The 16,424-nt window shown below is 34.5% G+C and overlaps 2 non-coding genes across 2 annotated transcripts; one reads left to right on the forward strand and one right to left on the reverse strand.

Moving 5' to 3' along the window:
- Positions 1 to 363: 363 nt before the first annotated feature.
- Positions 364 to 455, forward strand: Trnay-gua (transfer RNA tyrosine (anticodon GUA)). Its single transcript is given in 2 exon segments — positions 364 to 400; positions 420 to 455. It is a non-coding gene; the product is annotated as a tRNA-Tyr (tRNA).
- A 5,239-nt stretch (positions 456 to 5,694) lies between these two features.
- Trnay-gua (transfer RNA tyrosine (anticodon GUA)) lies at positions 5,695 to 5,786 on the reverse strand. Its single transcript is given in 2 exon segments — positions 5,695 to 5,730; positions 5,750 to 5,786. It is a non-coding gene; the product is annotated as a tRNA-Tyr (tRNA).
- Between the last annotated feature and the right edge of the window lie 10,638 nt (positions 5,787 to 16,424).

Here is a 16,424-nt window from a genome sequence, read left to right on the forward strand (position 1 = left end):
TTCAAAACATACTTTGGTGTTAAGGCTATGGTGTGAAAAAATTCTTTTATATATTAATTTTTAAAAATGTATAAATCATGTTTATGTTATGATAGGGATTTTCTTAGTACGAGTACCTACGTATTTAATTTGCATCACTTTGGGATAGCAATAAACGTGGGCATACTTCCAGAACCGCTGTGTGATGAAAAGGCATCCTTGGTGTTAATAAAATATTAAGTTCCTGTCAAAACGAATAAACATAAAATGTATTATGCAAAAGATTCTAAAAATAATATGTTTCTAATTCTTCTAACCGATCGGTTTCCCTAGGTAGTCGACAAAGTCACTTAAATATAGTAAAACCAACGGTTGTAATAACAACCTTCGGTAGCTCAGTTGGTAGAGCGGTGGACTGTAGTGGTCGTTGTAACACAGATATCCATAGGTCGCTGGTTCAAATCCGGCCCGAAGGAGAAGAAATTTTGCACTTTTTGTTAGTGTTTTTTTTTTGTTCAGTGTTTTACATAGTTTGATGATAATTATAGTGAACATAATATTTAAAATATATTTAACAAACAATGTATACTTTTTTTTTTTTTAATTTTAAAATGTTTTCGTTGAGTGGGGCTTGTTCAACTTCGACGGTAATAAAGTTTATTGTTTAAATATATTTGACAGTAGTTTGTATAAAACAATTTTAGTCGTTGAGTACCATATTTAATAATATGCTCCCAGTAAATAGCGGATACCATATTATAACACACGAAGACTAATGAAGTATTATGAACTTCAAATCAAAAGTGTTTTAAAAACAACAAACATAAGAAAAGTTAGCTATATATTATATAGCTATATATATTATACAGTTTTATGTTGTATAACTGCACTTTATACAATTTTATTATTATATTCATAAAATCATCTTAGGTTTAATGCTGTACCTACACAATGAAGTCAAGGTCGAGATCGAGGATGAGGTCTAGGTAATAAATGAGGTAAAAATCAAGGATGTGGTCAAGGTCAAGTCGAGCTCAAGACAGCGATCGAGGATGAGGTCAATGTCAAGGATGAGGTCAAAGTCAAGGATAAAGTCTGTTTTCACTGCTAAATTCCTCTAATCGGTCTCCTCTTGTGTTTCTACGGCCTAGCCCATATTTTCCCACTTCTCTAAATATTTTCATTTTATTGTTAACAAGCTGTCTGGACTCGGCGTTGCCCGGGATTTAGTCTGCCAGGGCTGAGTTAAATAATTCCCATTCCCCTATTTTTTAAGCAATTAAATAATAAGGGCAGTATTTAAAAAACAATTGTCCAGGATCATACTTGAGTTATATCACTTTGTGAATGGAAAATCTCCCTTTTTATAGTGTATTATGTTTTCACGCCGATAAGCTAGAATTAAGGTTGTAATTTAAAATTAAATCCACTCACTAACTGTTGAATAACATAGAGGCAACATCTATTTTAATTTAAATTGATACGTACACATTCTAAAGACAAACAATAATAAAAGGCGTTGGTTTTAGAAGTACCTGCTAATCATGACATTTTTAACACAATAATTAAGTAGCTTTTTTAAAAATTAATAAAATAAATAAACTAACAATAATTCATGTTTTTATTATTTATAGAAATTACAAATATTTTATATACGACGATTGAATGTTTATTTCTTAAAAACTAAACAACAATAATAGAAATTCATTGTTGTACAACGTATAAGGGACTGAGATCCATACATTATTATATCCAGATAAATGTTGGTACAGTCGTTGCCAGATAAGTTGGCACGGCGGCAGCGGAGATTATCAGCAAGTGTATCCCAAACTAGTCTTTTTCTTCGACCGGCCGTCGACAACCCTAGTTCGGTCGCGACGCTTTTATATTATTGTTGTTGTTATTACTATTATTATTATTGTTATACATTTTATAAAAATAAACTATCAACTATGCTTCGACAAGACATAATAGACAAAAAAAAACAATATCAAATACTGAGAACTCCTGGCCCTGCGCTCCGCCGCAGCTGTGCCAAGTTATCTGGCAACGACTGTAACAGCAAACTCCATAAAATCACAGAACAGCAGGCAACAATAAGAAAATGGCTTGGCTAGTGGCTCCAAAGGTTGAATAATTTAAGTATTAATACTAATAATAGTAATAATAAAGTAATATTCCACTACGACTTATACAGTAAAGTAATAGTTAAAGAGTTGTTATATATATAGTTATAGTTAGCTTACATTAATATTATGTGAAAGAGTGAGTAACTTAGATATCTTCCGATTCCATTTTATATAAGACCAAAGAATATTCTAGATCAAAAATTGAACAAATTACAATATTACGATTGACGTCAGTTATCAAGAGATTTACTTTAAACACCTGTGATTGGTTAACATAGATCACGCTATAATATTTTGCTTATCATGAAAACAAGTTCATCTTATGAAAACAAGAAGGAAAATTTCGCCTTGAGGGACACCAGAACTATAGGAATATCAGACACAAAAATAAACGGATTAAAAAATTTTTATTTGAAATTCAACAGTGACAGTAAATTATTGTGTTAAGAAAAACGTATACTTCTAGACGACTAGCACGTATCTTCAATACCAAGTTGTTACTAAATTGTACTTAATCCGTGGTTGAGTTCATCAATGTAGTCTATAAGGGACCGTATTACGCTAAAATCGACTCCTCTAAAAATCAATTTCAGATGACTTATGAAAGCTTTCCCGGAAGTCGTAGAACTGATAGCTAACAGTTCATCCTTGGTAAGTAATGCGTTTCCCAAATAACTTTCTTTTGTTTCCTGACTCAACACTATCTCTTCAGTCGCATTGCACTTTACGAACTTGGCGCATTTTCTTAGTAATAACGTCAAACCATTTATCACACCTCGTACACTTGTACTTCGATTGGCGAGCATGTCGAAAGCTTTTAACAATAGCTTGATGTGAGGATCGTTTTCGATGCGTAACATATGTCCAAATTGTTCGAGCAACTCGTGCCATTGTTTGGCGTATTCCAAATACTTTGGCGAAACGTCTTCTAGTACTTGGATGTACAACAGGTGCTTCCACGTCAGACGGAAAAATATGATTTTCAAAAAATCAAAATGCGTTGCGTAGTATAATTTTATGTTTTTAAGGTTATTCTTGTGCCAATTAACTTTGACCGCACGTAGCCAGATCCTTTTTAATACTTGGTTGGTGACAGTCAAATCTACTTGTATGTTGTACGAAGTCATCAATACGTCACTGACCTCGTGATTTTCGCTAAATTCGTTCATGAATAGATTTTTCATTTTCAATGATTCGTCCAATGTCTCGGTCGTCTCGGTCGTCTCGGTCGTCTGGTACTGGTCATGGTCCATCGATTTCTTTATTTTGTTCGAAAAACTTCGAAATTCCAGGTTATTCTTCCTTACCATGTCTTTTATTTTAGAGAAGTCGGGATTAGGATTTCGTTCAAGCCACAGGTGGTACCAATCGTTCAATTCATAGTGGAGACAATCGTTAGCGACCCAGTCGGCCTGTAGTTTTTCAGTAACATAACTATGTATTGCGAAAATTCTTTCCCCAAGGTTGCATGTTCTGACATACGGGCCATCATTATCATATTTCATAATATAGTCATTCCACAACAATCCGGTGTACAAGTGTAACGGCCACAATGAGCCAATTTTTACATCTGGTAAATTGTGCAACATATTTATAATTTCCCTACCGTTTATCCAAACAACTATGCCCAAAAAACATGACCGAATCAATGGGATTGGAAAAGCCAACAGGACCAATCGCATATGGATCAGTCCATAAAGCAAACATTTGCATTTCAAAACATTATGACTGGTAACATCCTCCTTCTCAGTGGAAGAGTTTTCAGAGATTAAGTTGTTTTCCTCGGATAGTGCAGATCGACATATCGGTACCACCAAACTCAAAACGATTAATATTAGTAATTTAAAACGGGTCATTTTATAGAAAATTTTGTCAAAAAAAAAAACAAGAAATATGGTATGTAAGCTTTGGATTATTCACGATTTGAAAACACGGCGATTATAAAATAACATAGAATTATTTATGTAGTTCTGTTGTTTAAAATATAACGAATGTGTGGAGGAACAATAATAAACAATAATAGTTTTACACCTTTCAGTGTTCATTTAAACAACAGGTTTTAGAGTCTTTGAAGAATTTATGCTATGCGGTGTTTTATAGTTGTATACGATATTTAAGTATTAAAATACACATCTTAATAGTAGTTCAATATTCTTATTATCAAACTCGGTACTGCCAATTTGTTAGCGGCTAGAAAATAAACGCTTTGCTTTCTTTTTGTTGTCCAAGTGGTCCTTTTAGTGGGTAAATTATTTAAAGCAGTCAAGTCTAACAGGATCTCTTAAGTTTTCAACTATGTGTTTGCATAGTCGTCATTTGTAGTCTTTAAAGCCGAGTAAAAATGTTATATTTACCTACTTCGATCATGAAGTCTTAGGTTATGTTACTCATAAGCACTAAACCTATAATCTTCAAGTTTTTACAACTTTTTACATAAATTACAATTTTTCTGAAAATGATGGATGGTCGGCAACCAGTTTTGAATAATTTCTTTTAAGTTATTCAAGTTTAAAATTCAGGACGGCAGGGATGGACGTTTCTTATATTAAATTACAATTTGGATTTTAATGACTTTTGCCTGGCGATTGTATGACCGTAAATCACATTAGGTTATTAAATTTGTAGCTGAAATATGTATGAGATTTCTATTGTGTGCAAATAAACGACAAAAATCGGTACCAAGTCCACCCGACACGCACACGTTATTTGTTCAAGACACATGTTGATATCCATATGTAATGCTTTTAGACCTGAAAATGTGCAAGACCATAACAATAGTTACTGTTCATGCCTATGTATAAACTACATACTTATTAATTATTTCTTACCTTAAACTAGAACGGTTTTTTAGCCCACATAAAATTATAAATAAAATGTTTTTTATAGTCTTTATTGGTCAATGTAGTATGTATACTCAGAAATATAAGAGAAGACGCCTAATACCTATCATGTAATGGAATTGGAATTATTATAATAGTTATTTGTTATATGGTTTTATAGAAGTATAGTAAGACACATCCCCTTTTAAGCTAGATAGTTAAATCAAAACAAAAACTATAATAAGAAACCTTCTTAGCATGGTATTAAGGGGTACTTTTGGATCTTGAAGGAGAATGATACAAATAGAATATTCTAATACAAACCAGAAAATGGTTTGGGAAACTCACAGAAAGACCAAACGTGTCTGATAATAAATCGTTAATTTTTCATAAAATGCTAGTATTTAAATTATAAATATAAACATGTCAAGTTAAAGTAGCTAAAATAAAAGTATCCAATTAACCGAAAATAAAAAAAAAATATAAAATATTTCGGATTCCAAACAAAAACATTTAAAAAATCAGAAAACAAAAATGCGGATATACTTAAATTGACATTTACTCGGTAACAAGGCATATTATACATGTGCCTATGTAACGACTTGAAGTGGGGATACTATTTGAAAAAAAAAAGCTTATAATTTTTAAAAAAAATTTGTACATTTTTTGTTAAATATATTTTAAATATTATGTTCGCCATAATTATTATCAAACCATGTAAAACACTAAACAAAAAAAAACATTAAAAAAAAGTGCAAAATTTCTTCTCCTTCGGGCCGGATTTGAACCAGCGACCTATGGATATCTGTGTTACAACGACCACTACAGTCCACCGCTCTACCAACTGAGCTACCGAAGGTTGTTATTACTACCGTTAGTTTTACTATATTTAAGTGACTTTGTCGACTACCTAGGGAAACCGATCGGTTAGAAGAATTAGAAACATATTATTTTTAGGATCTTTTGCATAATACATTTTATGTTTATTCGTTTTGACAGGAACTTAATATTTTATTACCACCAAGGATGCCTTTTCATCACACAGCGGTTCTGGAAGTATGCCCACGTTTATTGCTATCCCGAAGTGATGCAAATTAAATACGTAGGTACTCGTACTAAGAAAATCCCTATCATAACATAAACATGATTTATACATTTTTAAAAATTAATATATAAAAGAATTTTTTCACACCATAGCCTAAACACCAAAGTATGTTTTGTATCAAACATATCGCGATATAAAAATTAAAACTTTTTTCAGCGCACGAACAACTATTTAATATAAACAAATTGTTATTAAGACAATTTAATTTTATGGCAAGAAATAGGTTAGATTCGGTTGAACTAATTAACCAAATAACATGGAAATAATTTAACTGTACAACCGCAATAATCTTAGCTTAAACTTTGTGTACGATTATAATTTTTTTTCCGGCTTTACAAGCCGTCCAGACTCTTGGTCGCCAAAACTGTATTTTATTTTTTAACCTAACCTTTTGGTTGAAGTTAATGAAATAGTATCTTACTATATTCCTTATCTATGAGAATAATTATCTTATTCATACTTGTAATTCGTTTTATAATATCTTGGACACTTATTTTGTGACTAGACACATTTATATTTTGTTCTGTTTTGAAATATAGCGTATGGTGAATAATCGCAGAATTTACATTAATAGAGTGATTCTTTGTTACCGAATTGAAGAGTCTCCGCCGCTAAACCGTTACTTATATCAATCTCATGAAAATATAATTCGCTTTTCGACCAACCTGCTGGAAAATATGTAAGCGGCCAGTCCGCGTCATCGTTCAAGACGCAAAATCTGTGTGTGTGGCGCGATCTAGCGGTCAAGCTTAAGATTACATACATTATTACACTTTTTTGTGGCCAAAATACAAAAACATCTTACTTAAATTTTTCAGCATAAATATAATTGTACCTCATAAAAAAATCATGGTGGTACATATCCATGATTTAATATTTTTCCAAGGAGCGAAGAAAATATCACTACATTTTTTTCAGTTATAAATTTAGCAGAATGGCGTCCTCTCAAGCACCAGTATGTGTCTTATAAAAAATTATAGCAAAACAAAAATTTGGTGTATTTGTATTTTTATGAAATAGGATGCAGTGTATAATTAACAATTAGAAGACTTATTACAACTATTTTATTGTTTTATAATATAATGGCGAATAAACTATATTATCTATAATCTATATAAAGAAAATGAAATGCTGTTCGTTGGTCAGCGCATCATTTGAGAACGACTAGCCCGATTCGGCTCATTATTTTTATAATGTTCGTATTAAACTGAATAAGGTTTAATAGAAAGAAAAATTAGAAATAAATCTCGGAAATTTGGAAAATTAAAAACGTTAGTGAATATTTATTAGAGTAGATGGCGATACGTGCACAAATATCACAGCTGACAGCTAATCAGCTGACATATGGACAGTTTGACAGCTGACCATATTTATTCATAGCCCTTCCAACCTTGGGCCAAGCGGGGGCAACAAAACTTCTTTTGAATAACATTTTAATGGAAGATGACCTTCGAGTATGGTTTTTCTATATTGACAGAAATGTACTCTGTATACTTTCGCTGAAAAATACCAATGTATTGGTAACCTGTTTTTTGGCGTCCGTAATTGTCTGACACATTTTTTTTATAAATATTTGTTACTTAAATTTATAAAATTCATACTATTTTTTAATTATTATTACACAATAAAGGCAGATTTTTTTAGATTATATTGTTACAATTACATAATTTTCAAAAAATTTTCCATACAAACTTTCTATGTAAATAAATGGAGGTTCCTATTAGTAATGGAGAATAAAATGACCTAGGTCTAACAGCAGATATAATAATATGAGCCGCAGCGTTGCGTTTTCTATGTAATTAATTTTCATTTTTTTGGTTTTTTCTTTAATGAGCATTTTGAGAAATAAGTTTAATGCTTCAGAAATTTGATTTTGTAAATCACACAAAAAATCGTCAGATGAAGGATATGTATCCAACTTATAAAATTGGGACCTAATTTGTTCCCTTATAATTTTAGCTGCAGTCTCTACAACCCGTAATCTTTCGTCCGTTTCATCTTTTTTTTTTCACTGTACCGTATATAAGTCCGTATTTCTAAACTTTGGACTTCGTGAATTTGCCTCCGATTTTCAATGTTTATTTTTTTCTCTCTTTTTAAAAACCCGTCATCTATGACTCCATCACAAAACAAACATTGAAACTATGATATAGCTGACCTTAATTTCCTTTTTGTTGGTTGTGTATAACTTGTACCAGGTAATTCCTTAGCTTCATTAACTGCATTGATTGCGGCTTTAACGCTTTGAGGACGGGTGTAATCCTTACGACATTTTATGTGTTCTTTCATATTTTCGGAAAATTTTAACCACCCATCGTGTTCATGCGATAAGCTCAACAACACAGCCCGCATGCGACTATGACTTTATAAATAAGAGTAACGAGGGTTTTAGTAGACTTTTTCTACTAAACCCTTTCTCCCCCAAAGTACCAACTAGATAAAATTTGTTATTTAGAGAGTCGCTCTAATCTAGTTGAGCTACTCAAAGGAATTAGCTCAGTGTGTGTTAAAGTTACTGTGTATTGTAACGGTGCAACACAACATCTAAAACGGCCTTTCTCAAGGGCACCAACGATCCGTACCGAATAGTAAACGCAACTACCGAAAAACCACTAACAAAACATCGGCCAATGGGATTGCGGGGTTTTTACGAAAACAGCATAAATACCGACCGCAATCCCACAATCAGCACAGTCTTCTTCCAACCATCCGGGTATCTTATACACTGGATAAATTGGAAGCCGACAACTACACAATCAACCGCCAGCGCCTACCAGCAGTAGCAAGCGACACCAGCAGTAACCACAGCGGCCCCAGCAGCAGCGGAACCGACAGAAGCGGCACCCGCAGCAGACGTGCCGACAGCTCACACGGCTCCACCGACGATTCCACATCGCAGGCCGTCCTTCCTAAAATACAGAGTCACTTATTAAAGTTGCGCTCTCCTCCCGGTGACTAGAGTCCGTAGGCGCTTATTCAAGCTGCCCTACCTTCCTTCTAGTCATCCCAATACATCCCCCACACTTCTGTATCCCCTGTAGGACAATATAGTACTATAACTGTGAGGTACATAGTGCCCGTTTAACCCAGCGTGAGAGGCGAACTTATGCGAGTCCCGCCCTCACCGTTACCTATTGTATTACCTAAAACCTCTGAATAATAAAGAACAACCGTAATATCAAGCATCCGTTTTATTATTCAACACACGACACGGCAAGGCACCCGCCACCCGTATCAGTATATAGACACAAAAAAAGCTCACATGATTGTAAAACCAATAGCCTCTTAGCTCCGCATTAGAGCTATAAACGTATACATGGCGGGAGAGGTGGAGTGATGGAGGACTAATTTTATGATTATTAATAATTGCAGTTATTAAAAATCATATTTACTGTAATTTCTTCCGTAGTCAATCGTAATTTGTACGAGTTGAGGTTCATAACAATTTATCAAGTCTCTGTGGTCGACCGTGTAATGCATTGATCCTTTTTTTTTTGCTTCTTCAAATGCAGTAAACATCGCCTAAACATTGTATTTTAAATAACTTATGCGTAACATTTATTACCGCAAAAGAATCCTTTTCTTCCAACAGTGGTTTAGGAAGGACACCCCTGTTTGTTGCATACCTGAAGTGATGTAAGTAAAATACGTACTCGTTATCTGAAAACAACCATCATAAAATAAATATGATTTATAAATTATAAAAATTTAATACTTTAAAGTTTTTTTTACATTATTGTCTAAACATCGAAGTATGTATTTAATAATAAATTATTTAATATGAGTAATGTTAATAAGACAATTTGCTTGTATTGCAAGGAATAGGTTAGAATAAGTGTTACTAATTAACCAGATTACATAGGAATACCTTACTGTAAAATTAAAAATATTTTAGCTTAAACTATGTGTATACCCAAGACGATTGTACGATTATTAAATGCAATTGTTAGAAAATATTATATTTACTCGACTTTTCCCCGTGGTCTCTCATAATTTGTTCGATATCAAGTTCAAGTTCAGGATACCTTCTTTTATAATATATAGTCATGTCGTCATTGGTAACATAGTTTCTGCTTACTCCTTCGGGGATAATTTCATTAAATATCTTTTTCATTGCCTAAAAATGTTTTTAAAATATATTTGAAACATAGTTAAATACTAACATTTATTAAGTATAAAACGTTATAACCCAGTGTTTCTCATTAGTGGCTAGTTAATTTGTAATGATTTATGGTAAATTCGTTGTTAATTAATAAAGAATTTAAATTAAAGACATTTCCACCCGTTATTGTAATACTGTTACAACATTTGCTATCTAGTGCAAATATAATATTGTAAGAAATTGTCCTATAACATCACCTCTTTGGACCATCTATGTATGCGGCCATCTAATGCAGCAACGCTAAAATTATCAAATCCGTATTTATAAATCGTTTTTCCTGGAAACAACCACACCATAACATAAATATTAAATAATATTTTTTTTTATAAATTACTTATTGTTTTGTAACAGTCACAATTAGCCACATTTGTCTTATAAATATTTTAAATATCCATATTTTTTCAAATTTTTTAGAATTTCTATATATCCCGGACTTAGACAATTTTTAAAAAAATTATAAACTTTCGGTAAATGTGCTGGCTTTTTCTAACGGTCAAACTTACTGACCCCGGACTAAGCCCAAAAATGTTAACTTAGATCAGTGCGTTACATATCAAAAATTTACCCCCACCCCCTCGAATTTTGAAAATTTTTGACCAAGTACATCTTCGCGGGAAACCGCCCAATCGCGCCCGTTCAAACGCCAACCGTTTTGGTTTAGCCCACCGTTTCCGTCGCGCATCCTACCTAGGGACCGGGAATCCCTCCGGAGGGACCGAAGGGTCGAAACCCAATTTTTCGCCCTCACCCCTCCTGCCAAACCTGCCAAATCCTCCGGTACGCCCGTTCGCGTAAGGCTACCGCGTCTCGCTCGTTCTACGCACGGTCTTAGGATTTATCCCTTTTGTAAAAGTGCAGTGCCAAGTCCACACTAGTAGTATAAAAGTTCGGCCAAAAATTTATATCTGTGTTCGATTTTGTCCAACGGGACAAAATGTCCACTGACGCAAACAAAAAGAGACCCACGAGCTCAAACCCGGGAATAACTGATCCGAAATCGCCTACAACGAGTGAGCCGAGCTCAAAAATGCAGACACCCACTACAGCTAAGAAATTTTCCAAGCCCTCACCTCCACCCAATGACAACCTCCAGATACTGATGAATACCGTCGGTTGGCTGAAGACCACTATGTGTGAGGATGAGAACCGTAATAACTTTAAGAAAGATACCCTAAAGAAATTTATGACTAGACTAGAACGCATAGAGACCCTCGCTAAAGCTCAAGATAGGAGAATCGCCGACATCATTTCATCAAGAGCACAATTAGTAAACAAAGAAGTAGCCCTGTACAACACGGCCAACGAAGCGGTCGTCAATAACGTTGTGGACGAATTCGCCAACACACTATGTAAGAAACAGTCCGAGATCGAAACCCTCAAGCGTCAATTTGACGAAAACAACCATGCGGCTGAGACCGAACATCTTAAAGAGCAACTCCGTGAGAAATATGAGGCTGAGGCCACAACGGAAAATCATGAGCAAGAGGAAATGACGGTGGGTTCTGTAAGGACCAGTCGCATACAACAACAGGTCAAAGAGTATGAATAGGTCCAAGAGCGGAAAGATAAATAAGAGTAAGGCGAGGAAAAAGAGTCAGGCTCGTTCCAAGTCTAGAAAGAGAAAGCTAGATATAAATAGGGAGGCATCCCCTCAGCCCTCCTATATCCTCGAATGCGATCCAAAAGACAAAGAGAAGATGAAGGATACGCTGTGGTCTGAGGTTGTGAACAAAGCAACCAAACTTATGCTCGAAATGGTGATCTCGAAAAGCGGAGCAATTATCATTAGGAGTGATGATTCCGACACAAACATTGCGCTCAGGCAAATCGTTAATTCTGGCAGCTCAGCCCTGAAAGAGCAACCTGCTAGATGGCCTAGGGCCATAGAAGAGTTGAGCACAACACCACGACGGACCAGTTCCTGATGAAAATAGCCACTCAGAACGAGGACCTTGATATCACGTATGATCAGGCGAAAAAAATTGTCTACGATTGTTATTTAGTTGATAAGAGAGAATATGCGTAGCCAGTTTAGATGTAAATTTTTTTTTCAAATCGCTTTCAAGGATGCTGTGACATTTCGAAAAATAAATAAACTACCAAAAAAAAATCAAGATTACTTAACTAATAATTAAACATCACAGTTTAGCCTTTAAATTACGATTTTACAAAAAATTGCCTATACCTAACTCCTTTATAAATAGGGGGTATAACGTCATCTTAAAAATGATTGTATAGAAGTACTACAAAACGAAACATTGCCTACATTCTATACTCCGACGCTTGCACGAAATATGCGGTAACTGAAAAGTGAAAATTTTTATTCAGTATGAAAACGTTAATTGTCGAAGACAAACTATTTTTGTTGAACGTGGAATAAAGGTAAAGTTTGTATGTATATAATATATACATATTATCTTTACTAAAACGTGATGTACTCTTTTCCATGACCGAATTTCGCTACTTTCCATGAACTTCGCTTTTACTAAGTCAACTATGTTTTCACTGTCGAATAAATACGGTGACGTATAATGTTATGTTATTACTCTTAAATACGGTTAGGTTAGGTATAAGACGACGACGTGTAAGTAACGATGGCGTAAAAAAAAAGTTGCGGAAATCATTAGTTTTTGAGTTACATGATGAATTTAAAGTTTATCAATATTAATGGTTTTATGTTAAATACTCAAAAATTACCAACAGCAGTAAATGTGTCTGGATGGCGTAACGGTCAATAACATGAGCCATCAACCGAGAGGTACGGGTTCGATTTAGTGTGTGATTTAGCTTTTTTTTTTATAATTCAACTTGACCTATCAGCTTCTAAATTCCAAAAGACCCATACCATGTTCAAAATAAGAAGCGACCTCGCCGGCTGTCTAAAAACCGGCTTTTTACGTGGCGTATTATACTCTGAAAATTAAAAATACGACTTACAATGTTTTATATGTTGAAAAAAAACACGAACTGCGATTCGTTGTGCCACGCTGCTGCATCGAGTGGCATCAACAGGTGCTTGGCACAACGATAATACTGTAAGTTCAAGTAGTTGTAACTACAAGAGTCCACAAATTTAGCGTAAAAACGTTATTTAATAGCAAAAAAAATGTGTCCGGTAAATTAGATTTATACCAACTGTTATACAGGATGTACCAAAAAGAATGGTTAGGTTAAGAATGGTGGGGTTTCAAACGGCTGTAGGTTGTGAAGTATTGGACCTACAGCGCTCTGGTAGGGTTTGAATAAAAGAAGGAGTTATCGAGTTTCGAATGACTGCCACTCGACGACTCTCCACGTTCCTGTTTGTGTCGTCAGCCTTCATTGTTCAGTTTTTTAAGATGGCGTCCTCGCAAGAGAAATGATCGAGTTCGCGAAGCGTAATTCAGTTACGACTGTGAAACATCTAGTGTCAGAGACATCTAGTGACAGTCATTAGAAACCTGACAACTTCTTCTTTCATTTAAGTTCTACCAGAGCGCTGTAGGTCCAATATTTCACAACCTACAGCCGTTTGAAACTTCACCATTCTTTTTGATACACCCTGTATAATTAACAGCTTAAATCTCTAAAAAAAAATGTTTTATTATAACTTTTTTTATCTAATAGTAAGGTAAGTAGCACCGGACTATTTGCTTTATAACCGACTACCCTCTAGACATTTAAATTAAATTTAAACCATTGTTTTTAATTTATTGTAAAGCAGAACCAGACACTCGCTTTTTAAGCAGATCCGTTTCTTTGGCAACAAGTATGTAGCTTAGGTGGACGAGACGCCTGTGACCTACACGGTCGCCTTCCGGCTAATAGTGTTTGAGTTAGAGAGAGACAGGTCTGAGTTATGTCATTTTGTTAAAGGGTAATCTTTCTTTGAATTGTATATTATATTTTCGCGTCCATAAGTTTATAATTTAGTTGTAGTTTAAAATTAAATCCACTCGTTACAATCCACCAGCGAAGATGTAGTTGCATCGATGTAGGTCATCATCATAGAGCTACTGTTTAAACAGGATGCAATGACCATAACACTTATTATAAATTAAATAAAGGAAAGACAACCTTAAGGAACACCAGAACTTGCAAGACTATCAGACACAAAAATAAACTTATTAAAAAATGTTTATTTGAAATTCAACAGTGACAGTAAATTATTGTGTTAAGAAAAACGTATACTTCTAGACGATTAGCACGTATCTTCAATACCAAGTTGTTACTAAATTGTACTTAATCTGTGGTTGAGTTCATCAATGTAGTCTATAAGGGACTGTATGACGCTAAAATCGACTCCTCTAAAAATCAATTTCAGATGACTTAGGAAAGCTTTCGCGGAAGTCGTAGAACTGATGCCTACCAGTTCATCCTTGCTAAGTAATACGTCTCGCAAAAAACTTTCTTTTGATGCCTTACTCAAGACTATCTCTTTAGTCGCATTGCACTTTACCGATTTCGCGCAACCGTTTAGTATTAATATCAAACCATTTATTACACTTTGTACACTTGCACATCGATTGGCGAGCATGTCGAACGCTTGTAACAATAGCTTGATAGCCGTATCGTTTTTGATGTGTAACATAAATCCGAATTGTTCTAGCAACTCATGCCATTGTTTGGCATATTTCAAATACTTTGGCGAAACGTCTTCTAGTACTTGGATATACATCAAGTGTTTCCACGTCAGACGGAAAAATATGATTTTTAAAAAATCAAAATGCGTTGTGTAGTACAATTTTATGTTTTCAAGGTTAGTCTTGTTCCAATTAACTCTGGCCGCACGTTGCCAGATCCTTTTAAATACGTGGTTGACGACAGTCAAATCTACTTCTATGTCGTACGAAGTCATCAATTTATCGCTGATCTCGTGATTTTTGCTAAATTCGTTCATGAAAAGATTTTTCATTTTCAACGAATCGTTAAATGTCTCGGTCATCTGGTTCTGGTTGTTTGATTTCTTTATTTCCTTAAAAAAACTTCGTATCTCATGGTTATTCTTTCTAACCATGCCTTTTATTTTAGAGAAGTCGGGATTAGGATTTTGTTCAAGCCATAGGTGGTACCAATCGTTCAATTCATAGTAGGGACAACCGGTAGCGACCCAGTCGGCCTGTAGTTTTTCAGTAACATAATTATGTATTGCTGAAATTCTGTTCCCTAGGCCGTATACTATGAGATGCGGGTCCTCCTTAATTAATTTTTTTATATAGTAATATCTCAACAAACCTGTGTACAAGTGTAACGGCCACAATGAACCAATTTTTACACCTGGTAAATTGTGCAACATATTTATAGTTTCCCTGCCGTTCATCCATGTAACTATGCCCAAAAGTATATTCGGCCGAACCGATGGGATTGGAAACGTCAACAAGACCAATCGCATATGGGTCAGTCCGTGAAGCAAACATTTGCATTTTAAAGCTTTACCATCCTGAAGAAAGTATGATATAGTTGCTGGTAGATGGTAGCTAGTAACTTCCTCCGCCTCAGTGTAAGAGTGTTCAGAGATTAAATCGATATCCTCGGATAGTGCAGATAGACAAATCGGTACGGCCAAACACAAAACGATTAGTATTAGTAAATATGTAAAATGATACATTTTATAGGTAATTTTGTGTAAAAAAATATTAAAAACAGAATTATGGTATGTAAGCTTTGGATTAAAAACGATTTTAGAACACGGCGATTATAAAATATCTTGGAATCATTTATGTAGTGCTTGTGTGTTCTATACAACGTATGTGTTGAACAATGAAAAACAATAATAGTTCTACACATTATAGTATTTATTTACACAACCCGTGTTAGTATCGTCAAGAATTTAAATAATATTTTAATGCAATACGTTGTTTTATAGTTGTAAACCACATTAAAAAAAATAGAACACATCACTAAAATACACATCTTAACAAAATTATCTTTTCAAACTAGGTATTGTCAATTTGTTAGCGACTAGGTCATAAAATCAGCACAAAAAGAGGCTTTGCTTTTTTTTGTTATCCAAGTGGCGATTTAATGGGTAAATTATTAAAAGCAGCCAACATTCTAACATTCTAACAGGGGCTCTTAAATTTTCAGCTATGTGTTTGCCAATTGTCATTTGTAGTCTTAACAACCGAGTAAAAATGTTATATCTACATACTTCGATCGTGAAGTCTTAGGTTATGTTACCCATAAACATGGAAGAAATGGCCACCTGCACCTCTCTCTGGGGTGCACTTGTTTGGTAGCGTTAGGTAGGC

Source organism: Adelges cooleyi, unplaced genomic scaffold, assembly GCF_023614345.1.
Source record: "Adelges cooleyi isolate 19-005CV unplaced genomic scaffold, UGA_ACOO_1.1 ACOO_flye_CR_arks_rails_tigmint_CR_PRNA_249, whole genome shotgun sequence".
In the NCBI taxonomy this organism is placed as follows: Eukaryota; Metazoa; Arthropoda; class Insecta; order Hemiptera; family Adelgidae; genus Adelges; species Adelges cooleyi.